This window comes from Mesoplodon bidens (assembly GCF_964165515.1).
Source record: "Mesoplodon bidens genome assembly, chromosome: 6".
Classification (NCBI taxonomy): domain Eukaryota; kingdom Metazoa; phylum Chordata; class Mammalia; order Artiodactyla; family Ziphiidae; genus Mesoplodon; species Mesoplodon bidens.
Genome location: NC_138162.1, coordinates 91598646 through 91624897, shown reverse-complemented (window position 1 = coordinate 91624897; position 26252 = coordinate 91598646). Strand labels below are relative to the sequence as shown.

The following is a 26252-nucleotide window of genomic DNA, read 5'->3' as shown; positions in this document are numbered from 1 at the left end:
AGGTTAGTTTCCACCCTGCAGCCCAAGCAACGTCCTCATCCACCTCCACCTAATATGCTGTGTTCTCTGGATCAGCTCCCATGATCAGGGCCCCACATCATGTCTCCTCACAGCCCTATCACACTCCACGGCTCAGCAACACTAAACCTGTGCCCGTCCACTGAATGACCCAAACTCTCTCAGCCCTCTGAGTTTTTGCCTTCCAGGACAGGTGCTCAAGTATCCAGGTGTCTCAGGGATGTGGTATCACTGGGGGTGGGGAAGGGAATTGTTGGGAACCAGCTCTCATGCCTGGGGAGGGCCAGGAGGCCCAACTCTGTTGCCTGGGGGGAAAGAACCCATCCACCCAAGCCATGCCCTCTGTCTGGAACTCTTCTGTCTCTTCTGCCTACCTGGCTTCCCATCTGGGTCTGGATGACTCCTCCTCCAAGAAGCCTTCCCTGACTCCACACTGGGTTAGGCAGCCTCCCTCCCTCCCAAGCTCCCAGGGCCCTCTGCCCCTCTCCTCTTGCAGCACTCAAGATGCTGAGTTATAATTGTTAGTTTGTTAGCCTTCCTGAACAGGGATCTTGTCTATTTTGGTTTCCACTGTCTCCCTGGTATGAAGTACATGGCTTGGCACAAGGTAGTCACTCAAAAAATATTTGTCTTGAGAGCAGATAAATATATAAGAAAAGGGTCAGCAGCCAGAGGTGAGGGCCCATCTGTCCACATAGAATCTGACCTCCAGGCCAGCCCTCTTCTCTCGCCCAGTCACTTTGGGCCAGGTCGAGCCCCATCTGGGTCCACGTGGCAATCCTGGGTCCATGCTTCTCAGGGATACTGACGGACAGACCTGCGAGCCAGAGGTCAGAGTGGGAGAGGAAGGTAAAAGGAACATCCAGAGAGCTGGGGAGATTCAGCATGGGGAGACCCCCACCACCTCATAGCCACATGGGCTCCAGGGCCAAGGCAACACTGAGACCAGAGGAGTCACAGGGAAGGAGTGTCAGCTCTGGGAGACAAAAGCCCTTGACTCTTGGGACATCTCACAAGACTGCTCTGGGAGGAATGAACTCCTTGTGCTCGGGAAGTCCTCTGGGAAAGCTGGGTGGTTGCCCAACTATGGCCCCTAAGGGCCTGTCCAGCTGGGAGCAGCAAGTCTGTGCCCCTGGGGTTGGGATGACAGCTAGTACAGCAGACTGAGCATCCTCACCTGGGAACAGGGGCCACCACTACACCATATACCTTATCTGGTAACAAAAGCAGGCCTGGGCAGGCTTGGGCAAACTTAGAAGGGAAGCAGCAGTGAGGATTTGTGCCAGCCCTTCCTCACTGAGCTGAGAGCATGGCAGCTTCTTCCTCACCTCTGCTCCTAGGACGAGGTGTCCAGAACCTCAGATAAGTCAGGTCTTGGAGTCACAGGAGTGGGTGGAATGCGGATAGTTTGCAAGAACAACTGGTATAGCCCGGAAATTTGGCTCCGCTACCTGGGGGAAATTACCTATCCATTCATGCATGCATGCAGCCATCCATATAGCTGTCTCTGCATCCATTAGACCTCACTCATCCATCCACCCAACCCCCACCAACTCATCCATCCATTAAGTCAGCCAACCATGGAGTTCCAGAGTTCACAGCTGTGGACACTCTTTGGACCTGTGCCCTGCACTGTAGCAGGCAGAGGACAAACACAGGTGTGAGGGGGGGTACATCCCCTCAAATCCTTCTGGGTCCCCAGTGAAACCAAGCAAAGTTCAGCCTGCCACAGAGGCAGACACAAACCCACCCTCTGGACGCTTGCAGAAACACACAGATGGAGGAGAGGAGGTGAGGGTGGGAGCCCTGAGTAGGTGCTACAAGGAGAGAGGCACCTGGACACCACCTCCCTGACACTGCCACAGGGGGGCGGGCAGGGATGCAGGAACAGGTCATGAGCTCAATGCCCGGTCCCCAATCCCCCAATCCTGTTTCTGCCCCTGACTGTGCAACTCTGGGGAAGTCCCTTCCTCACTGCCCCCTCCAAGACCTTACCCCATCTGTCAGGTGGGGGATGGGGGGCTTCATTTTTAAGAGTCCCTTCAAACAAAGACTTAATTCCTAAATCTTTGGGTCTTAGGCTAACCCTCCTCAACATTCACACAGTCTCCCCAAAGTCATGCACATTCAGAAAGGTCCCTGGTGGTGCAGTGGTTAAGAATCCGCCTGCCAATGCAGGGGACACAGGTTTGAGCCCTGGTCCGGGAAGATCCCACAGACCGCCAAGCAACTAAGCCTGTGTGCCACAACTACTGAGCCTGCACTCTACAGCCCGCAAGCACAACTACTGAGTCCAAATGCCACAACTACTGAAGCCTGCACACCTAGAGCCCTTGCTCCACAACAAAGAAAAGCCAACGCAATGAGAAGCCCTTGCACTGCATTGAAGAGTAACCCCCGCTTGCCGCAACTAGAGAAAGCCTGCGCACAGCAAAGAAGACCCAACACAGCCAAAAATAAATAAATAAATAAATAAATAAATAAATTTATTTTAAAAATAGAAAGAAAGGAAAGTCTTCACTTCCCGGGGCCCCAGGGACCACCCTCTGTGAATAAAGGGAAAACTGAGGTCCAGGAAGAAAGAAAATAATCCAGGTGCCGATGAAGTGGCTGGAACAGCCCCCTGCTGGACTCTGGAGGCCTGGAGGGTGAAGAATTTCAAAGAAGCCTGAGCCCTCCCCACCTCTTCTTCGGCCAGTGCCTTTCCTCCCAGCTTTCTCCTTCCCTGTTTTTCCCACCCCCAGCCACCAACCCTCCCTGACACTAGGTCTTTTTCTCTTATCTCCCTGCCAGACATAGGAGGGCTTAGCCCAGCAACCTGTGACTTGTCCTGATCCACTTAAACATTCTCAGCACTCTGATTTCATCTAATCAACACCTGACCTGCTTCACAATGATTCACTGACAAGTGTTGTCTTTATTTATTCCAAGTTCTGACAGGACTGCCTACCTGACAATGATGAAGCTGCCTGCTCTCTGAGGGTTGGGGTGGACTCCTAGCTCCCTAACCAGGATATGGGGGCCTTGCTGCCTGCCTCTAAGTAGCCACCTTCCTCTCTCAGGCACATGACACTTGCTACAGGTTTAAGGTGGGCAGCTGAGTGACACCTCCCTACCTGAAGTTCTGTGGTCCCAGCAGCCAACATCTCCCTAAAGGGACCTGACATCCCTACTTAGGGAGCTCCCAGGCTTTTTGTCCACCTCTATGGGGGACAAAAAGCTCCCTATCCATGGGGGAATTCCCTGATGGTCCAGTGGTTAGGACTTGGCGCTTTCACTGCCGGGACCCCAATTCAATCCCTGGTTGGGGAACTGAGATCACACAAACCTCTCGGCCCCCCAAAAAAACGGATCCCTGATAGAGTTCCCAGGGAACTACCATTGCCAACATTGCTCTGCCCAGGGCCTGGCACAGAACAAGGCCTAGTACACATGTGAGTAACAGAAAATGGAATTGAACGTGACCCTTTCCCACGATTACCCCAGCACCGCTCACACCTGGAGCACATCCAGTTCTCGGGGTGGGGGCTGTCTCAGTTACATGGCTAAGTGTTTGGTCAGAGCCAGCTCCATACGGTTTTGATCAGGTTTTCATCATCTCATGTTCAATTTCTCGGCAAGCCTTCACCACATACTCCCTTCTCCGATCTCCGGGAAACTCAAAAACAGCCAGAAAACCTTGGGAATGAGAGCTTCACAAGGGAGCAGGACTCCCAAGTGGGGAGTTTCCTCCAAGAGGCCCGCTGTCAGAAGAAACAGGCACTTTTCTGGTCAGAGAACTTTCGTGATGCCCCCTGAGACTTTGTCCACGTGGGAGGACTTGGTTCTGTAGTACTAGCTCTATCATCACTAGTGCTTACTAGATGCTGGGCACTGCTTTAAGCACTATTATCATTCTTATGTTGCAGCTGAGGAAACTGAGGTGCAGAGGTTAAATAACTTACCCAAGCTGGATGGCCAGTAAAGTGGCAGAGCTGGGGGTCCTGGCTGGGCAGACGGGCTCCAGAATCTGACTCTTAGCTATCACACATACCACCTCTCTGAGTCGACCCACCTCCTAAATAAAAATGGGAAATAGTACAGCAGGTGCAGTTCTGAGGAAGTGGCCCTCAGAGAACAGGGAAAACCGTTCCTTTGAGATGCTGACCATGTGCCAGGCTCCAAGCTGAGTCCTTTATGTGCATTATCATTGCATCCTCAAACAACCCTATGAAGTGGGGATCGCTAGTCCCATTCTATGTATGAGGAAATTGAGGCACAGAGAGGTAGAGTGATCTCCCAAGTCCACTCAACTGGTGAGTGGCAAAGCTGAGACTGCAGCCCGTCTGCCTGACGGGTAGTACTTAGGCTGAGGGCTGGGGGCTGGGATGTCCAGATGGGGTAGAAAGGCTTGGCTTCGTCAGAAGAGCTGGGAAAAAAACAAGAGAAGAAGCTGAAGGTCTCAGGCAGGACCCCAGTGCTTGAGCTCAGACACATATATGCCCCTTGGAGGCCTCCTGGGCCAGCCTCTCCAGCAGAAGGGGAGCCTGCTTCCCCAGAGCCTCCATGAGGAAGTGGGCACAGGTTCTCAAGGCCTGCTCAGGCCTCAGTTTTTCCAGGAGTGGGGCAGAGGAGAAGGGGCTCAGCCTACAACTATGCCCACCTTCTTACCTCCATTCCCAGGGGAATAGCAGAGGCCAGGACCTGGTAATGTTGAAAGGAAAGGAGGAACGGAGGGCAGGGTTGGGATCTGGAGGGTAGGGATAGGGGAAGGACTAGAGGTTCTGTGGGCGGGACTTCTGGAAGGAGTGGGCCTCTCAGGGGGCCTTGAGCCAGCCTGGCTGGGGCTCCTGCAGGGCAGAGCTTCTGGGGACTGCAAGGGTGGGATCAGATCCTGAAAGACCCGCTTCTGAGGGCTGGTTCCATCTCCTGAGGGGCCATGCATGGGGTGGAAACTCTGAGGATCAGAGTAGATGGGGGAGTCAGACCTCCCAGCCCACTTCTATTCCTAGGACCTTTGAGTCTTCCATGCTCCGGAGAGGAAGCATAAGACCTGAGCTGCCCTGGGCTCCAACCCGGCCGAAGTAGGATGGCTGTAACCCCAGCAGCTTTGACACTGCCCTATCAGACAACAGGACCCCTCCACCCCCCCACCCCCCCAGAGTTCTGGATCTCAGAATCGCACTCACTGGAAATCTGGACTTATTACCATCAAAACTTCAATCACCTTACCGACCTCATACCTGTCAGACTATCATTTCAAGGGTCCTCCCCCAAGAGGAAGACACCCCTTCCTACCAGGGACCCAACACTATAAAGCCCTCCATCAATTCAGGAATCCTGGCAGGACATCCCAACACCTATTGGTGTCCCCACTACTGACAGGAGCCCCATTCATGTCAAGGTCCCCCCATTACTATCAGGCCACCATTCTTCTTGGGAAATCCTATCACTGTCAGGAACACCCAAGCCTGTCAGGCAGGACAGCAGTGACGCACCACTCCAGGAACACCATTTTCCATGTAGTCTATGTAAATGGCACCTCTTGGCATGGCAGCCCTAAGCGTCAGAGCATCTGTTAACACAGGGTCTCCAGTGGTCTTAGTGCTGCCATGACATAGAGTCCCAGCCCTGGCAAACCCTTTTGTCTAAAGTGATGCTACATCACCGTCTGGAACCCAGAAATAGTTATTCACGCCAGGCACTGTTCTGAGTGCTGATGGTACAATAGTAAGCAAGACAGATATTTTCTTGAGATTCAGGGAGCTGAATGTAATCCTTTGGGGATTCTACGATGGAATGCAAGATCTACTGGTAAGTTAAGACTAATATAATAGGAAATTCCTCAAACACAGAAAGGGCTTAAGATTGTGGGAAGTGAAAAAAAAGATAAATACCTTGATAGTCCACCCTATGGCTGTCCAACATCAACATGCATCCTTCTTACCAAACCCTAGACTTAACATTTTAAGGGTGTCACCTAGCATAAGATCACTTTTGTTTATAAAACCAAAAAAATTCACTGCTCCCCAAAAAGAGACTCTTCAGAGCCTTAGCAATTACCACACCTGTCTTAGCTTGAGCTGCCATAATAAAATACCATGGACTGAGTGGCTTAAACAAGAGAAATTTATTTTCTCACAGTTCTGGAGGTTAGAAGTTCAACATAAAGGTGCCAGTATGGTAAGTTTCTATTGAGAGCTCTCTTCCTGGCATGTAGATGACCACCTTCTTACTAGGTCCTCACATGGCAGAGATCTCTCTCTCTTCCTCTTCTTTGAAGGCCACAGTCCTATAAGACTAGAGCCCTACCCTTATGATCTCATTTAACCTAAATTACTTCCTAAATACCCTATCTCTAGATACAGTCACATTGAGGGTTAGGTCTTCAACATATGAATTCTAGGGGACAGAGTTCAGCCCATAGCAAAAGCCAAATCTAAATCCAAGAACTCAGAATGACATCCATTCCTCCTCTAGTTTTGTTGTAATCTCATCTCTCTATTCTACAACACCTGGTGACCACCAGCAGCGCACCTGATTGGTCAGGATAGGTTGGGTGATGCTGCAATAACAAATGACACCTAAATCTGAGTGGCTGAACACAACAAAATTCTCTGCTGCACACATACCAACCCTGCTGTGGGTCTAGGCAATTTCTAGCACAACTGTACTCCATGTGGTGGCTCAACATTCCAGGCTGCTTTGATCTCTTGGCATGTTCTTTCATCTCAACACATGTTTCCATGATGACTCCAGCCAGGCAAGACAGCAAGGGGAACCCTTCCTTAAATGCTTCTATCCACAAATGGCACATGCCATTTCTGAACGCATTTCATTGGCCAAAGTGGGTCATACCTCCATGTCTAACTTCAAGGGAGCAACTGCCAGGAGGAGAAGCAAACCAGAATCTTGGTGAGTAGTAGTAATCTGTCCACAACAACCTATATTCAAGAATGGAATAAAGGAGGATGAAAGAAAAGAGGAGTCAGTTAAAGAAATGGAGACATTTCAGAGCCAGGAAGGAAATATGAATAAAAGCTGTAGTCAGTAGTTCTGAAAATAGTCCTGGGGCTTAACTAGAATTTATTACTTCTTTCTTAATTAGTTTTCTATTGCTGTGTAACAAATCACCACAAATTCAGCAGCTTCGAACAATCCAAATTTATTATCTCACAGTTTCTGTGGGTCAACAGTCTGGGTACAGGTTAACTGGGTCCTCTGCTCAGGGCCTCACCAGGCTAATCTCAGGTGTCAGCCAGGCTGCCATCTCACCTCAGGCTCTGAGTCCTCTTCCAAGTTCACTGGGTGTTGACAGTTGTGGTTTTAGGACTGAAGCCCTGAGTTCCTAGAGCTGCCTCCAACTCCCTGCTCCATGGCCCTCTTTGCAACGTGGCAGTTTGCTTCTCCAAGGGCAACATGAGAGCATCTGCTGCTGCTTTTTATATATATATTTATTTATTTATTTATTTATTAGTTTCTGCTTTATAACAAAGTGAAGCAGTCATACATATACATCTGTTCCCACATCCCTTCCCTCCTGCATCTCCCTCCCTCCCACCCTCCCCATCCCACCCCTCCAGGTGGTCACAAAGCACCAAGTTGATCTCCCTGTGCTATGCGGCTGCTTCCCACTATCTATCTACCTTATGTTTGGTACTGTATATATGTCCATGCCTCTCTTTTGCTTTGTCACAGTTTACCCTTCCCCCTCCCCATATCCTCAAGTCCATTCTCAAGTAGGTCTGTGTCTTTATTCCTGTTTTATCCCTAGGTTCTTCATGACATTTTTTAAAAAATTCCATATGTATGTGTTAGCATACGGTATTTGTCTTTCTCTTTCTGAGTTACTTCACTCTGTATGACAGACTCTAGGTCTATCCACCTCATTACAAATAGCTCAGTCTCGTTTCTTTTTATGGCTGAGTAATATTCCATTGTATATATGTGCCACATCTTCTTTATCCATTCATCCAATGATGGAAACTTAAGTTGTTTCAATCTCCAGGCTATTGTGAATAGAGCTGCAATGAACATTTTGGTACATGTCTCTTTTTGAATAATGGTTTTCTCAGGGTATATGCCTAGTAGTGGGATTGCTGGGTCATATGGTAGTTCTATTTTTAGTTTTTTAAGGAACATCCATACTGTTCTCCATAGTGGCTGTACCAATTCACATTCCCACCAGCAGTGCAAGAGTGTTCCCTTTTCTCCACACCCTCTCCAGCTTTTATTGTTTCTAGATTTCTTGATGATGGCCATTCTGACTGGTGTGAGATGATATCTCATTGTAGTTTTGATTTGCATTTCTCTAATGATTAATGAGGTTGAGCATTCTTTCATGTGTTTGTTGGCAGTCTGTATATCTTCTTTGGAGAAATGCCTATTTAAGTCTTCTGCCCATTTTTGGATTGGGTTGTTTGTTTTTTGCTATTGAGCTGCATGAGCTGTTTATAAATTTTGGAGATTAATCCTTTGTCAGTTGCTTCATTTGCAAATATTTTCTCCCATTCTAAGGGTTCTCTTTTGGTCTTGTTTATGGTTTCCTTTGCTGTGCAAAAGCTTTGAAGTTTCATTAGGTCCCATTTGTTTATCTTTGTTTTTATTTCCATTTCTCTAGGAGGTGGGTCCAAAAGGATCTTGCTGTGATTTATGTCATAGAGTGTTCTGCCTATGTTTTCCTCTAAGAGTTTGATAGTTTCTGGCTTTACATTTAGGTCTTTAATCCATTTTGAGCTTATTTTTGTGTATGGTGTTAGGGAATGATCTAATCTCATACTTTTACATGTCCATGTCCAGTTTTCCCAGCACCGTTTATTGAAGAGGCTGTCCTTTCTCCACTGTACATTCCTGCCTCCTTTATCAAAGATAAGTTGACCATATGTGCGTGGGTTCATCTCTGGGCTTTCTATCCTGTTCCATTCATCTATCTTTTTGTTTTTGTGCCAGTACCACACTGTCTTGATTACTGTAGCTTTGTAGTATAGTCTGAAGTCAGGGAGCCTGATTCCTCCAGCTCCATTTTTCGTTCTCAAGATTGCTTTGGCTATTCGGTGTCTTTTGTTTTTCCAAACAAATTTTGAAATATTTTGTTCTAGTTCTGTGAAAAATGCCAGTGGTAGTTTGATAGGGATTGCATTGAATCTGTAGATTGCTTTGGGTAGTAGAGACATTTTCACAATATTGACTCTTCCAATCCAGGAGCGTGGTATATCTCTCCATCTATTTGTATCATCTTTAATTTCTTTCATCAGTGTCTTATAATTTTCTGCATACAGGTCTTTTGTCTCCTTAGGTACGTTTATTCCTAGATATTTTATTCTTTTTGTTGCAATAGTAAATGGGAGTGTTTTCTTGATTTCACTTTCAGATTGTTCATCATTAGTGTACAGGAATGCCAGAGATTTCTGTGCATTAATTTTGTATCCTGCTACTTTACCAAATTCATTGATTAGCTCTAGTAGTTTTCTGGTAGCATCTTTAGGATTCTCTATGTATAGTATCATGTCATCTGCGAACAGTGACAGCTTTACTTCTTCTTTTCCAATTTGGATTCCTTTTATTTCCTTTTCTTCTCTGATTGCTGTGGCTAAAACTTCCAAAACTAAGTTGAATAAGAGTGGTGAGAGTGGGCAGCCTTGACTTGTTCCTGATCTTAGTGGAAATGGTTTCAGTTTTTCACCATTGAGGACGATGTTGGCTGTGGGTTTGTCATATATGGCCTTTATTATGTTGAGGAAAGATCCCTCTATGCTTACTTTCTGCAGGGTTTTTATCATAAATGGGTGTTGAATTCTGTCAAAAGCTTTCTCTGCATCTATTGAGATGATCATATGGTTTTTCTTCTTCAATTTATTAATATGGTGTATCACATTGATTTGCGTATATTGAAGAATCCTTGCATTCCTGCAATAAACCCTACTTGATCATGGTGTATGATCCTTTTAATGTGCTGCTGGATTCTGTTTGCTAGTATTTTGTTGAGGATTTTTACATCTATGTTCATCAGTGATATTGGCCTGTAGATTTCTTTCTTTGTGACATCCTTGCGTGGTTTTGGTATCAAGGTGATGGTGGCCTCGTAGAATGAGTTTGGGAGTGCTCCTCCCTCTGCTATATTTTGGAAGAGTTTGAGAAGGATAGGTGTTAGCTCTTCTCTAAATGCTTGATAGAATTCGCCTGTGAAGCCGTCTGGTCCTGAGCTTTTGTTTGTTGGAAGATTTTTAATCACAGTTTCAATTTCAGTGCTTGTGATTGGTCTATTCATATTTTCTATTTCATCCTGAGTCAGTCTTGGCATGTTGTGCATTTCTAAGAATTTGCCCATTTCTTCCAGGATATCCATTTTATTGGCACAGAGTTGCTTGTAGTAATCTCTCATGATCTTTTGTATTTCTGCAGTGTCAGTTGTTACTTCTCCTTTTTCATTTCTAATTCTATTGATTTGAGTCTTCTCCCTTTTTTCTCGATGAGTCTGGCTAATGGTTTGTCAAATTTGTTTATCTTCTCAAAGAACCAGCTTTTAGTTTTAGTGATCTTTGCTATCGTTTCCTTCATTTCTTTTTCATTTATTTCTGATCTGATCGTTAAGATTTCTTTCCTTCTGCTAACTTTGGGGGATTTTTGTTCTTCTTTCTCTGATTGCTTTAGGTGCAGGGTCAGGTTGTTTACTCAAGATGTTTCCTGTTTCTTAAGGTGGGATTGTATTGCTATATACTTCCCCCTTAGAACTGCTTTTGCTGCGTCCCATAGGTTTTGGGTCGTCGTGTCTCCATTGTCATTTGTTTCTAGGTATTTTTTTATTTCCTCTTTGATTTCCTCAGTGATCACTTCGTTATTGAGTAGTGTATTGTTTAGCCTCCTTGTGTTTGTATTTTTTACAGATCTTTTCCTGTAATTGATGTCTAGTCTCAGAGCATTGTGGTCAGAAAAGATACTTGATACGATTTCAATTTTCTTAAATTTACCAAGGCTTGATTTGTGACCCAAGGTATGATCTATCCTGGAGAATGTTCCATGAGCACTTGGGAAAAATGTGTATTCTGTTGTTTTTGGATGGAATGTCCTCTAAATATCAATTAAGTCCATCTTGTTTAATGTAGCATTTAAAGCTTGTGTTTCCTTATTTATTTTCATTTTGGATGATCTGTCCATTGGTGAAAGTGGGGTGTTAAAGTCCCCTACTATGAGTGTGTTACTGTCGATTTCCCCTTTTATGGCTGTTAGTATTTGCCTTATGTATTGAGGTGCTCCTATATTGGGTGCATAAATATTTACAATTGTTATATCTTCTTCTTGGATCGATCCCTTGATTATTATGTAGTGTCCTTCTTTGTCTCTTCTAGTAGTCTTTCTTTTAAAGTCTATTTTGTCTGATATGAGAATTGCTACTCCAGCTTTCTTTTGATTTCCATTTGCATGGAATATCATTTTCCATCCCCTTACTTTCAATCTGTATGTGTCTCTAGGTCTGAAGTGGGTCTCTTGTAGACAGCATATAAATGGGTCTTGTTTTTGTATCCATTCAGCCACTCTGTGTCTTTTGGTGGGAGCATTTAGTCCATTTACATTTAAGGTAATTATTGATATGTATGTTCCTATTCCCATTTCCTTAATTGTTTTGGGTTCGTTATTGTAGGTATTTTCCTTTTGTTGTGTTTCTTGCTTAGAGACGTTCCTTTAGCATTTGTTGTAAAGCTGGTTTGGTGGTGCTGAACTCTCTCAGCTTTTGCTTGTCTGTAAACGTTTTAATTTCTCCATCAAATCTGAATGAGATCCTTGCTGGGTAGAGTAATCATGGTTGCAGGTTTTTCTCCTTCATCACTTTAATTATGTCCTGCCACTCCCTTCTGGCTTGTAGAGTTTCTGCTGAGAGATCAGCTGTTAACCTGATGGGGATTCCCTTGTGTGTTATTTGTTGTTTTTCCCTTGTGGCTTTTATTATGATTTCTTTGTGTTTAATTTTTGACAGTTTGATTAATATGTGTCTTGGCATATTTTTCCTTGGATTTTTTCTGTATGGCACTCTCTGTGCCTCCTGGACTTGATTAACTATTTCCTTTCCCATATTAGGAAAGTTTTCAACTCTAATCTCTTCAAGTATTTTCTCAGTCCCTTTCTTTTTCTCTTCTTCTTCTGGAACCTCTATAATTCGAATGTTGGTGCGTTTAGTGTTGTCCCAGGGGTCTCTGAGACTGTCCTCTATTCTTTTCATTCTTTTTTCTTTATTTTGCTCTGCAGCAGTTATTTCCACTATTTTATCTTCCACCTCACTTATCCGTTCTTCTGCCTCAGTTATTCTGCTATTGATCCCATCTAGAGTATTTTTCATTTCATTTATTGTGTTTTTAATCGATGCTTGATTCATCTTTAGTTCTTCTAGGTCCTTGTTAACTGTTTCTTGCATTTTGTCTATTCTATTTCCAAGATTTTGGATCTTGGAAATAGAATCTTGGATCATCTTTACTATCATTATTCTGAATTCTTTTTCAGGTAGACTGCCTATTACCTCTTCATTTGTTAGGTCTGGTAGGTTTTTATCTTGCTCCTTCACCTGCTGTGTGTTTTTCTGTCTTCTCATTTTGCTTATCTTACTGTGTTTGGGGTCTCCTTTTTGCAGACTGCAGGTTGATAGTTCCCGTTGTTTTTGGCGTCTGTCCCCAGTGGCTAAGGTTGTTTCAGTAGGTTGTGTAGGCTTCCTGGTAGGGGGGGACTAGTGCCTGTGGTGGTTGAGGCTGGATCTTGTCTTTCTGGTGGACAGGTCCACGTCTGGTGGTGTGTTTTGGGGTGCCTGTGGCCTTATTATGTTTTTAGGCAGCCTCTCTGCTAATGGGTGGGGTTGTGTTCCTGTCTTGCTAGTTGCTTGGTATAGGGTGACCAGCACTGTAGCTTGCTGGTCGTTGACTGAAGCTGGGTGCTGGTGTTCAGATGGAGATCTCTGGGAGATTTTTGCCACTTGATATTATGTGGAGCTGGGAGGTCTCTTGTGGACCCGTGTCCTGAAGTTGGCTCTCCCACTTCAGAGGCACAGCACTGACTCTTGGCTGCAACACCAAGAGCCTTTCATCTACCCAGCTCAGAATTAAAGGGAGAAAAAGTAGAAAGAAAGAATTAGTAGAAGAAAGGAAGGAGTAAGGAGAGAAAGGAAGGAAGGAAGGAAGGAAGGAAGGAAGAAAGAAAGAAAGAAAGAAAGGAGGGAGTGAGGGAGGAAGGACGGAAAGAAAGAAAGAAAGGAGGGAGGGATGGAGGAAGGAAAGAAAGAAAGAAAAGAAGAAAAAGAGAGAAGGAAAGAAAGACAGGAGGAAAGGAGGGAGGGAGGGAGGAAGGGAAGGTAGGAAAAAAAGAAAGAACAGGTAAAGTAAAATAGAATAAATTATAAAATATTGTAGCATTATTAAAATTAAAAAGTAATTATTGAAAAAAAACGGACAGATAGAACCCTGGGACATATGGTGGAAGCCAAGCTATACAGAGAAAATCTCACAGAGAAGCATACACATACACATTCACAAAAAGAGTACAGGGAAAAAAATCGAAAATCTTGCTGTCAAAGTCCACCTCCTCAATTTGGGATAATTCCTTGTAAAAAGAGGAAAAGGGGAAAAAGTCTGAAATCTAGCTCTCAAAGTCCACCTCCTTAATTTGGGATAGTTCATTGTAAAAAGAGGAAAAGGGGAAAAAGTCTTAAATCTTGTCCTCAAAGTCCACCTCCTCAATTTGGGATGATTCTCTGTCCATTCATGCACTCCACAGACACAGGGCACATCAAGTGGACCGTGGAGCTTTAATCCGCTGCCTCCGAGGCTGCACAGAGAGATTTCCCTGTCTCTTCTGTGCTCTCACAGCTCCCGGGTCTCAGCCTTGGACCTGGCCCCGCCTCTGCGCATAGGTCACCAGAGGGTGTCCGTTCTTCACTCAGACAGGACGGGTTTAAAGGAGCCACTGATTTGGGGGCTCTGTCTCACTCAGGCCGAGGGGAGGGAGGGGCACGCAGTGCGGGGCGGGCCTGCGGCGGCAGAAGCCGGCATGACTTTGCACCAGCCAGAGGTGCTCCATGCGCTTTCCCAGGGAAGCCGTCCCTGTATCCCGGGACCCCAGCAGTGGTGGGCTGCACAGGCTCCCCGGAAGGCGGGGTGGACAGTGACCTGCGCTTGCACACAGGCCTTGTGGCGGCGTCAGCAGCAACTCCAGCATCCCACGCCTGTCTCCGGTGTCCGTGCCTTTAGCCGTGGCTCACGCCCGTCTCTGGAGCTTCTTTAAGCAGCGCTCTTAATGCCCTCTCCTTGCGCACCAGGAAACAAAAGGGAAGAAAAAGTCTCTTGCCTGTTCGGCAGCTCCAGACTTTTTCCGTGGACTCCCTCCGGGTTAGCCATGGTGCACTAACCCCTTCAGGTTCTCTTCCTGCCACCAGCCCCAGTCCTCTCCCTGCGCTCCGACTGAAACCCGATACCCGAGCCTCAGCTCCCAGCCCCACCCACCCCGGTGGCCGAGCAGACAAGCCTCTCGGGCTGGTGTGTGCCTGAGGGCACCGATCCTCTGTGCCAGAATCTCTCTGCTTTGCCCTCCACACCCCTGTTGCTGTGATCTCCTCCGCTACTCTGAAGCTTTCCCCCTCCACCACCCGCAGTCTCCGCCCGTGAAGTGGCTTCTAGTGTGTGGAAACCTTTCTTCCTTCACGGCTCCCTCCCACTGGTGCATGTCCCGTCCCTATCCTTTTGTTTCTCTTTATTCTTTTTTCTTTTGCCCTACCCAGGTATGTGGGGAGTTTCTTGCCTTTTGGGGGGTCTGAGGTCTTCTGTCAGAGTTCAGTAGGTGTTCTGTAGGTGTTGTTCCACGTGTAGATGAATTTCTGATGTATCTGTGGGGAGGAAGGTGATCTCTGCATCTTATTCTTCCGCCATCTTCCTCCCTGCTGCTGCTTTTTATTTCTTAGCCCTAGACACTTTTTTAAAGGGCTCACCTGATTAGGTCAGGCCCACCCATGGTAATCTCCCTTTCAACTAACTCAAAGTCAACTGATTTTGCTTCCTTAATTACATCTGCAAAGCCCCTTCATTTTTGCTATATAGCATAACCTAACCACATCACTGATATCCCATCATATTCACAGGCCAGGAGGCCAAGGGGATCCCCTCAAAGCGAGATTATACAGGATATGCACACCATGAGGGAGGAATATTAAATTCTGTTTGCCACACTTCCTCTATGATTCATTCCCTTTACCTCCAACTGGCACTTCAGCTGGTTGACATTCTATGCTGGCTAAGGGACCCAAACCTTCATGCCTAGTGAATACTGGTCCCTGATGGTCCTGCCTGATTAAGGTTACAGGAGTCTTCCATGAACTTTGACCACTGGGCATGGCATCACTAGGAGGTGCCCCAAGTACCCAGGGATTACCCCCACATACATAGCTTCTCACACCACTTGCCTTCCGCTGCCTCACCCACATCTGGATTAACCACAAAGCCCTGTCCCTCCTGAGCCTCTGTGCTTGCTGTTCATTCCACCTGGAATGTCCTACCTCCTGCCTCACCCATCCTCAAGGCTCTGCAGAGCTCCCTGTTACATGGAGCCTCCCTTGCCTTCCCTCTGGCCCCCCTACCCACCAGGCTCATCACCAGCGACACAGGTCACCTTCTGCTTGGTTTCAGAAGCCCTTGTTTCCTGCATGTCTCCTGAGAAGGCTCAGTTCAGGCCCAGAAATCCTGGGGCCCAGAGTGGCCCAAACTGCAGAAAATGAAAGAGAGGGGGTGTTCAGGAAATCCTGGCAGTGACTGAGGCAGTCCTTCAAGATGCTGAGGGCAGGAGGCAGAGAAGGAGGGTGTACTATTGCTCAAGACTTCCCCCCATCCTGATGTCCAGTCACCTCCAGAAGTGCTGTGCAATATCCTACCCACACTTGGACTAAAGGGACAAGCTCTGCCCTGCAGGCTGGGTCAGGAACCTCTGGATGTGGACAGAGGGTTTGGAGAAGGATTTGCGGGGTGAAGCAGACCCCCTCCTAGGATCAGGGACTTTCAGAAGCTGAGTCATCAGGCTTCTTGCTCATTTCCAGCTCCTTTCTGGAATATGAGAGCCCAGGCTCCTCAGACCAGAGCCCCACTTCCACAGGCCACACAATCTATTTTTCTCTAGACACTATATGCCCTCTGCAGGCCCCATGAGGTTGGAGCACAGGCCAGGAAACTTGCATCCCCTTTCCCTGTGCACTGGATGCCCCCTGCAGGCCTTGTGAAGTAGAGAGCCACAATGGGATGGATTAAACAGAATACACATATACACACAAGCACAAAAGTGGGGACACCCTTACCCACTTACATACGTCCATACCGACACACACATACACAGGCATATAATCAATCACACAGCCAATCACTCGCATCTACCAAGGACACACCACAGACAGTTAAGCATATAATCACAGTACAGACACAAGGGGACATATAGACACACATACACTATTACACACAAACCGTCATGGGCACACAGACACAAAGACACATATGGACACAATCCTTCCTCCCAGAGAAGAGTATTTGTTTGGAATAAATAGGTTAAAAAGCCACCTGGGGAACAGGGTAATATCATGAATGGTGGACTCGATAAAAGAAGGTACCTAAACTGCCTCTCAGTCTAATGGGGCCTGTTGACTAGAGAGCCTTTTGTTTTGCTGGGCACTGGAGTGGTTACAGTTGTGGAACAGTATGGACAAGAGTTGGGGTAGAGCTACTAAAAAGAGAAATTTGGAGTTTGCAAGAGCTTAATCTATATAACTTGTATGAAAGCACATTCTTAGAAGTTGGGCTCCTGAACTCAGAAAGCCAGATTGAACTATCCTCACTGCATCCCAGGACACCCTAAAAAGAGAGAGGCCTCCTGATGCTGGTAATATATGGGAGGTGATGAATGAGAAAAGGGGATGGACCTAACTACCACTGAATGCACCCACTGTGTGTCAGGCACATGGACCACCTCACAAATACATATTATTCCCATTTTACAGATCCTGTTCCCTCGACTGTCCAGGGTTCTAAAACAAGATTCAAATACAAGAGTTTGAGTATAACAACCCTGTTGTTTCCACTACATTAGTAATGGCAAATGCAAGGAATATACGTTTCCATTCCCTACTCATGTTCCCAACAATGACAGAACGTATATGTTTTCCCCACTGATCCAGATCAGTGATTGGCAAACTATGGCCCAGCCAGCCTGCTGCCTGTTTTTGTAAATAAAACTTTATTGGAATATAGCCTTGCCTGTTCATTTACATATTGTCTATGGCTGCTTTGGGGCTACAACAGCAAAGCTGTGAAGTGACTACAGAGACAGTATGGCCTGCAAAACCTTATTTCCTAGCTGAACCTTTAACAAAAAAGTTTGCTAACCTCTGATCCAAACCCAGCCTCAAATTGGAGTTGGCAAGTCTTATTGGCTTTGGTGCCTTGACATTGAAGGATGGTCAGATAAATAAATAACTGGGATGGATGGATAGATGGATGGACTGAACCAACAGATGGACAGACATATATGGGTAATATATCAGAGATTTGCTCCAAATATGTACCAATGTTCTGCCATTTATAAGCGGTGAAACATGGGGTAAATTAATCTTTCTGGATATTAGTTTCCTCATCTGTAAAATGGGGATAATAATACAATGATCATTATCTAGGGCTCTTTCTATTGCGAGTGAAAAAAACCCAACTTAAAGTAGCTTAAGCAAAAAGTTAAATTTGTCATATCACATAACTAGATTAAGATTTGGTCTACTTCAGCACTGGTTGGATACAGGGAATCAAATTATGTTATCTCCATCTTTTAACTTGAATTCTCTCTAATTTTTTTTTTTTGTGGCACGCAGGCCTCTCACTGCTGTGGCCTCTCCTGCTGTGGCGCACAGGCTCCGGACGCCCAGGCTCAGTGGCCAGGGCTCATGGGCCCAGCCGCTCTGTGTCATGTGGGATCTTCCCGGACCGGGGCCTGAACCCACGTCCCCTGCATCGTCAGGTGGACTCTCAACCACTGCACCACCAGGGAAGCCCCGAATTATCTCTAATTTTTTTTTATGTGGAGGCCTCATTCCGATTATAGACAGGTGATTTTCTAGCAGCAGAAAATATGACCACTGGAAGCCTCAAGTCCACATTTGTATAGTGAGTGATCCAAAACACAGGGCCTCTTTCTCCTAATATCAAACCTCATGAAAAGCTTTGAACTGTGCTTGTGACACATACTCAGTTCTTCAATATATTACAGTGCCCAGGGAATGGAGTACTCTTATCAGATCACTATAGTGAACATAGCCACAAAGACCACGTGAAGTGAGAGAGAACTTCCCTAAAGGAAGCAGGAAAAGGAGTATAAAAAAGTGTCTGCATGAACAAAAACATCACTCACAGCATTCTACTTCATAGATGTCATGAGAAAATGATTTTAGAGCACTTAGCATGGTGCATGGCACGTAAGTATCAAATGTTCATTATTACCATAACTGATAAATAGATGAATGGATGCATTAAATATACAGCTAATGGTTAAAAATAAAGATGAATAAATGAAGAGAAAGATGTGAAAAGACAGATGAAAGTAAAGATGGTAGAATGGACCACTGAAGAGACAAAGATGGGGAGACATATGGACACATAGATGGACGGATCGATCAATTGATAACTGGATGGATGGATGATGGAAAGATAAGGCAGACAAAAAAGGGGTCACAGTTAAGTTTCTCACATCATATGCTCTAGGGCTGGGAATGGGAAAGAGAAGAGCACTCTACAATTGGTGTCTCCTGAGAGGTCTCCTCCTCTGGTCTCTGTCTCTTGGGTCCCTCTCATCAGGTGGGTTAAACACTTGCTCCCCTCCCTCATCTCTAGTTTCCTTGTGTCCCTGGGAACTAACCAGCCCCTCTCCTCAGAAATCCCCTCTCAATTCCCAGGATAGGGAAGGCATGGCAGAAGGGGGTGTTCTAAGCCAGGTTCCCCCCATGCTATCGATAATTCTCTGACTCAGTTTGGGGCACAGGAAAATAATGGGGGAGAGGGACAGTACTGGCTGGGCCAGGAGGGTGAAGCCCTAGAGTCCTGAGATGTGAGATATGGGAGCTGGACCTGCTTCCAAAGAACTTTCCCTTTAGCCCTGCTTGTTGAAGAGAGGAGTGGGTCTCAGATGAAGGATGTGTAGTCACTGTGATAGGCCTATGGAGACCTGGGAGGAGATCTTCCCTAGTCTTACCCTGCTACTTGCCATTGTCCTCAGGGAATCTGGGGGACCAGCTGGGTCCCATCTTTCCCACTCCAGTAGTCTTAGGACCAAAGAGAAGAGGTGGGAGTAAGGAGAAACCTGGGAAAGAGGGAGCCCCACAACCATATTGCTCTGACCTCTAAATCCTGAACCAAGCTCTGACCCCTAGCCTTAAAACTCATGTTCAAATGCCTTCAAGGGGACGACACTGCAAACCTTCCCCTAACAGGGACAATGCAACCCACTTCCCTTGTCCAAAATCTTGAGTGCTGACGTTCTCAGAGCTAAAGACAAAGAGTGGGAAATGGGGACAGGGAGGCTACTAAGGAGTTATGAAAGGGAGAAAAGGTTCCAGATAGATGGAGACAGTGGGGAGTGCACTCAGTGGAAAGGTATTCTGCTACCAACTCGTGTACTGCAATTCAATTCAGACACTGACTACCCAGAGCTAGTGTTAGACTCCACAGGTTTAAGGGCACAGTCCCAACAAGCCTGCCTCCACTTGAACTGCCAGTCACAAGTGGGGTCCCCAGGCCACCTGCATTTCTGCCTAACTAGCTACAAGTCCAGAGGTCTTCAAACCCCCCTCAGGTCCAATAGTTCACTAGAATGACTCACCCAACTCAGAAGTGCTATCCTGACAACTAGTTTTTTATAAAGTATATATATCAGGAACATCCAAACGAAAAGACACACAAGGAGGGTCTCAGTGCAGAGCTCCCATGCTCTCTCCCCATGGAGACACAAAGGGCATGTCACCCTCCCATTACATCAACATGTTCACCAACCAGGCAGTTCCATGAGCTTTAGGGTCCACAGTTTTTACCGAGATTTCATACATAGGCAGGAATGAATTGTTGGCAACATGACTCGATCTCCTCTGACGGATTGGCTCAAAGCCCCAGTTCTGCAATGATATGGTTGGTCTTTCTGCTGACCAGGCCTCAGCCCAAGTCACCTCATCTCTTAGCATCAACTCAGGTGGGAGCCGAGGGACCCATAGATAACAAAGACACTCGTATTACTTGAGGTATTCCAAAGATTTAGAGTCTCCCTCTCAGGAACCAGGGACAAAAGCCAAATTGTTTAGTATACGACAGACAGAGCCCTGCATCTGAGTGAAGGGATGTGAATTACCGAAGCCCTGGCGACCAGGCCTCCTGTTCCCGTGCACCAGACTTGACCCAGCTGCAGCAGGGCAGGAGTGTCACTGTGAGTGTGAGTGTAAGTGAGGGTGAGTGCGGTGGAAGCACAGCTTCTCCATGCCCAGACTGCAATGCTTCCCACTGGCATCCGTGGATCTGTCTGTCACCTGTCTGTATGTAGCCCAGGCAGGGGAAGATAGGTATGAGAGGGGAAAAGAGTGTGGGATGGTGGAAAGAGGATAGGTGAATCCATTCTCCACACTTCAGCCTGAGGGAACTTTTACTTCACTCATTTCTGGTCATTCTCTCCCATACCGTCCAGCCACAAGGCTCCCTTCCCACCTCCACAGACCAAATAGGGCAGCTATTTCCAACCTCCCACACTGGGTTAATTGCTCTTTCTTGGCTTTGCCAAAGCACCCTCCACTGCCTGCAGCCAGTCAGCTTGTCTACTGTAGTGATCTTATTGTCTCTTTTGATTCCCCTGCCCCGTCCAACCCAGATGACAAGCTCTCTGAGGGCAGAGTCTGTGCCTGTCTTCTCTGCTGTATCCTCATGCCCAAGCACATCACCCGGCACCTAGTAGTCACTCGATAAATATTTGTTGATTAGTGACTGCAGGAACAGAAATCACATGAAAGGAGGTCTCAGCTCAGAGAGGAAGGGCTGTGACCCTCTAATCATGAAGTGACTTGGCCAAGGCCACTCAGCCAACAAGTGTTCCCATAGCCTGGCGCGTCTTGACTGGGCCCTCTCTGGAGCCCTATTCCTCCTCTGCCCAGAATCATAAAAACAGAATGGGGCAGACAAGAAAGGTAATTGTCGGAGCAGAAGCCAGGAAGACAGAGAGGAGAGGGGATTGGCAAAACAGTACTGGACAGCGTCCCAAAGCTCTTTTCTTGCTGCCTGGTGCTGAGGTCTCCGTCTTCCCAGGGTGCAGCTCTGAAATCTGACTCCACCCTTATAAAAGAGGGTCCGTGCCCTGCCTCTTCGTAACAAACCCTAACCCCACCCCTTTATTGATAGGCTCTGGCTCCACCTTCTGGACTACCCCTCCTCTGAAGTAATGCCCTGGCTCCGCCCCTTCCTGGTAATAGGTAAGCCCCACCCCTAGCGCGTGACGGTGTCGTTGTGACCTAACGCACCGGCATCTTTCCAGGGTGGAGCCAGAGAGGGTGGGCATTTAGGCTGTGCCGACCCCTCAACCCCCATCCAGGTGACCACAATCCCCGAAAATCCTCACGCGGGACCCCAAATATCCCAGCCCCATGACCTCGAAGGCCTTTGGCTCTAACCCCCTAAATGCCCCATGCCCCCGAGAGGCCCTACCACCCAATCCCTTAACGTCTAGTGCCTCCCAAATCTTCAATCCAACCCTGTCCCGATGTGGCAACTGAGTCTTCCCGGGGGCACCTGTCTCATATTACCCGAGAACAAGTCAGACTGGTCCAGAGAGTAACAGGGAAGGGGATCCTCCCAAGGATTTGGGGAATCCTTGATCCAGTTATGCCGCTCCCCAGGAGACGTTGGGAACCGAGGACATGTCGGGATTGAGGAGACACGAGGTGATGCAGGAAGCTGAGGAGGAGGAGGAGGAGTGAGTGGAGGCGGGGTTCTGAGGAGGAGGAACCTAGGCGCTCCCGGGTGGTGGGGTACGGGCAGGGAGGGCGCGAGTTCTCTGTGGCGTGAGAAGCGGGAGGGGTGGGGCCTCTTAGGGGGCGTGGACTGGAGGAACCGCCTCTAAAACCCGCCTCTAAACCGCCTCTAAAAGAGCGGAGCCTTCCAGGAGAGGGGCGAAGCGTCCAAGTGGCGGAATCGGTGAGGTCAAAACAATCCACAAAATAATAATCCACATGCCAGAGTGGCACATCTTGTGGTGGCCTGCACTTCGACCCATTGGCTCCCACGTGCAAATGAGAACCATGCAATTACTCTGGGAGAGCCCTGAGCACATTATTCAGATAGACACCAACATGATGCAATTTTTCTTCCGTATGTTCAGTGAAAGAAAGCAATACAAGAGTCACTGCCCTTTTACTTTGGGGGAGGTTGAAAGTCCCTTCTTGGAAAGGAAAAATAAGTACTTTTAGAGCATTTAGAAAACCTAAAACCTGTCACTCAATTTTTTTAAGTGCAGAGTTAATTTTACACAAATGTGTTTTCTTAAAAATTGCAACCAGTCAAGATCAGTATCTTCAAGGGGTGCACCAGTTGTGATATTTGCTGACTTTACACTGTTCTGAAATTGAGGATACCTTCCCTCTACTCAGTTAATGTTTATTTTTATTAAGTTTTAAAACTGTTTTAAGTAGGAGATCTTTTACTGGAGCCTGAGGATTGATAATGTTAACCACTGTGACACTGCTCTGTTACCTCACATCAACCAAAGAATTGTGAAGGAGCTGATCACATACCCTGTGATTCCCCTCTCTCACCTGGTATTTAAAAATGCTTTCATGAAACCCATCAGGAAAGGGAGTTCAGGTGTTTTGAGCACTAGCTGACCTGAACTCCCTGCCTGGCACCTGCAGTAAACGCTGCACTTTCCTTCGCCATAATCTGCTGTCAGTAGATTTGCTTTACTGCACATGGGAGAGCAGACCCACGTTTTTTCATCAACATATTTATATATATTATTATATATTGTAGGCAATGGAGATATTTTACTTCTTTCCTATTGTGCTGTTTTATTTTTTAACTGAGTTAACCATGAAAGTCAATTTTTGTTGATAGAGGAGAAAAGGTACAAATTAATTAGCTATAGTTAAAAATTTAAAGCTTTCAAAATGCTTGTTATTTATAATGAGATTTATTTAACAGAATTAGGAAATAATTCTGTATTTAAATGGTTCGATTGTGATTGTGGAACATGAAATTGGTAGTCCACAGGACATATACTAAATTTTCACCCTTAGTGATACTATATTTGTACTGTCCATGTCAAGCTAAAATGTTGTTTTTCAACAACCTTTAGCAAACATATCTTAGTTTTATTATTCAGAGGGAATATAGGAGCTCAATTTGATATAGGGAACTTGAGCATTCCATCAACATGAATTTGAAGAATACACTAAGAATATCTTCTACATTACACTGGAGTAGTGAATTACTGGTAATTATTTAGGGAATTCTTTTGAAAAATATAGTCATCGGGGGCCAATAATTGAATTCTATTGAAATATAGAGATAGATATTAATAAGAACGGAAAATCATATTTTCATTTTATATTGCCCATATCTTCATTTTATTTGTAGGTTTTGAAAGTTTGCAAGAGAAAGATATCAGAATTTATACTTCATTCAGCAGAATCCCTTGGACCAAATGATCACACACTGAGAATACATAAGTGGAGACATTACTGACTGTGGCCCAGGAGACAAGGACAAGACCTAGAAAAGACACAGTAAATAAATGGATGGAAAAAAAGATTGGAATAGACAGGCATTTCTCTTAATGAAAAATGTTAACAGTAGAATCCTTGAGGGAGAATCTTTGAAAACATTGGATTTCTATAACAATAAAAAATTGAGTCCCAAAGTACAATGAGAAATAACAATAATGAATAAATAGGATAAAGAAATTATATGTTAACTGGCATACATTCCAGGAGATGATCAGACTCCTGCAGAAACCAGGGCTTTCTGGCCTTTAATTCCCCTTGGGAAGAACTGCAGCACCCCTGTCCCCAGCCTTCAGCCATCAACTCCAGGACTACAGAGGCAGAGTCCTGGCCCTCAAGTCAGGCTGCCTCACTGACTTGAATGCCCATGGAAAAGGGAACATTGATCCTGACCTGAGACACAGCCCTCAGATGTTTATAAGCTGGAAAGTCTGCATCAGACTTCCTCCTTGCATCTCTCTAGGGTGAACCAGGGAAAACAAAACGTCACAAAACTCTTTCCCACAGAAGAAGTCTGGGAAAAAACACATGACGATCTTGGCCGTGCTGCCAGGTGAGGCTGATATAACTAGAGCACACCTTCTCCTGGGTTTGGTACCAGAATCCAGGGCCCTGGTGGGAGGACCTGGGCTCTGCCCTGGGTTCCATGGACACAGACAAGCAAGTGTGATCTCAGCAACCTTCAAGGACCCAGATGTGAGAAAGAGGCAATGAAGACACGATGGCTGCTTCAGGGTGGCTTGGTGTCAGCCTAGAACAGCTGGACTTCATAAGGAATAACACACTGTGGAGAGAAATAATAAAGAATTTATAATAGGAACAGAAAATAGTTTTATTTGAGCCAAGCTGAGGGCTATAATCTGGGAGGCAGCCCCTCAAAAGGCTCTAAGGAACCTCTCCACTGAAGCATGGTAGTCTTATACTTTATCAGAACAAAGAACATACATCAAACATGACAGGGGTCTATTCCTTAAAGATTTCAAAAGAGACAGATTGAGGACATATCTAGTGAGACAGTAGGATCCTGGCACGTGGGAAAGGAAGCTCATCTTCGAGAGGGTGTTAACATGGGCATCATAAGAAGGGAGTCATTTATCCTTCTTTTTGAATCAGACATTTCTTTTCCTTAATGGTTAAAGCAGATGTGCTGTGTGTGTTTGACAGGCTCTTTCAGTTCACACAAAGTTTACACTGAACCATGTATAAGCCTAAATGACTTCCCCATACCTCATTACGTGAAAAATTTCTCCCTCAACACTATAATTTGGGGCTTGACTAATCTTGGCGATAAACCAGACACATAATACCCTCAGCTCTCGAGGCCTCTCCACCTGCAGATCCTGCTGTATCCTCCCCCCAGGGCACAGCACCACAAGAGGGTGTCAGGTGAGGGGTTTGGGACTCAGAGAATTGACTCCCGAAAGTGTTTCTGTTTTCCAAGATAAATAACAATACAGTTTGGATTCTAAAAATCTTCCAAATAAGTGAAAAAAAAAAGCTAGACCAACAGTGAATCACAGCGTTTTTCATAAGATAAATGAATGTTATATAATGAAAGAGTAAATAGAGCCCAGAGGCTTTAATATGTAAAATTAAAATGGAGTTCAGTAGTGTTTAAAACACATCCAAAGGTCATATTTATGAGCTGCAATCCAGCTGTATTCCACAAGAATTTAGGCAAATGCATGAAAGATGAGTTATGAGTAAAGCACTATCCCCAAACTGTGGGTGTGGGGAAACTCATCCTAGCAAGCACTTTGTGCAGAACTAATACATTGCAACCATATCTGGTTTCAAAACTGATATTTTCTGCAACTAAAAAGGCAGAAATAAGTTAAATAAGCTACCTATCCCCCCTCTGTCCTTCAGTTATTAATTAAGACTCCTATTTCTTCCTCTCTTATCTATTTTTTAAATTCCAATTTCAAATGCCAAAATATTCACCTATTATATATGTTATTGTTCTCTTAATTTAGTCTCTACACAGCCTGAAATTTCTTTTTAATTTCCCTATTATATAATTAGTTTTATATTCATCAATTATGTGATATTTCCAGCAGGTACTGAGATTTTATGCTCCAAATGTATGCCCTTCCATACTTTAATGCACATAAATATACTTTATACTTTTACATCAATTTAAAAAGTAATCTATTGAGTGCAAATTCTGTCTTCAGCATTTTGTTGGGGTCAGCAGTGGGGAGAGAAAATGTAGAAGAAGGAAAAGACATGGCTTATTGTTCTCAAAAGTAGTTACAGAGAAACCTCTGACTTCCTTATCAAAAGGAGGCCCATTTCTTTTTCAATGTCTTTTTTTAAATTTATTTTTAATTAATTAATTTATTTATGGCTGCATTGGGTTTTCGTTGCTGTGCGTGGGCTTTCTCTAGTTGCGGCAAGTGGGGGATTCTCTTCATTGCGGTGTGAGGGCTTCTCATTGTGGTGGCTCCTCTTGTTGCGC

The 26252-nt window shown here is 45.7% G+C and overlaps 1 long non-coding RNA gene across 2 annotated transcripts in view; it reads right to left on the bottom strand.

Moving 5' to 3' along the window:
- LOC308619425 overlaps positions 1-26252 on the bottom strand; it is a 930003-nt gene that overhangs the window by 885221 nt on the left and 18530 nt on the right. The gene's annotated exons all lie outside the window — the stretch shown is intronic.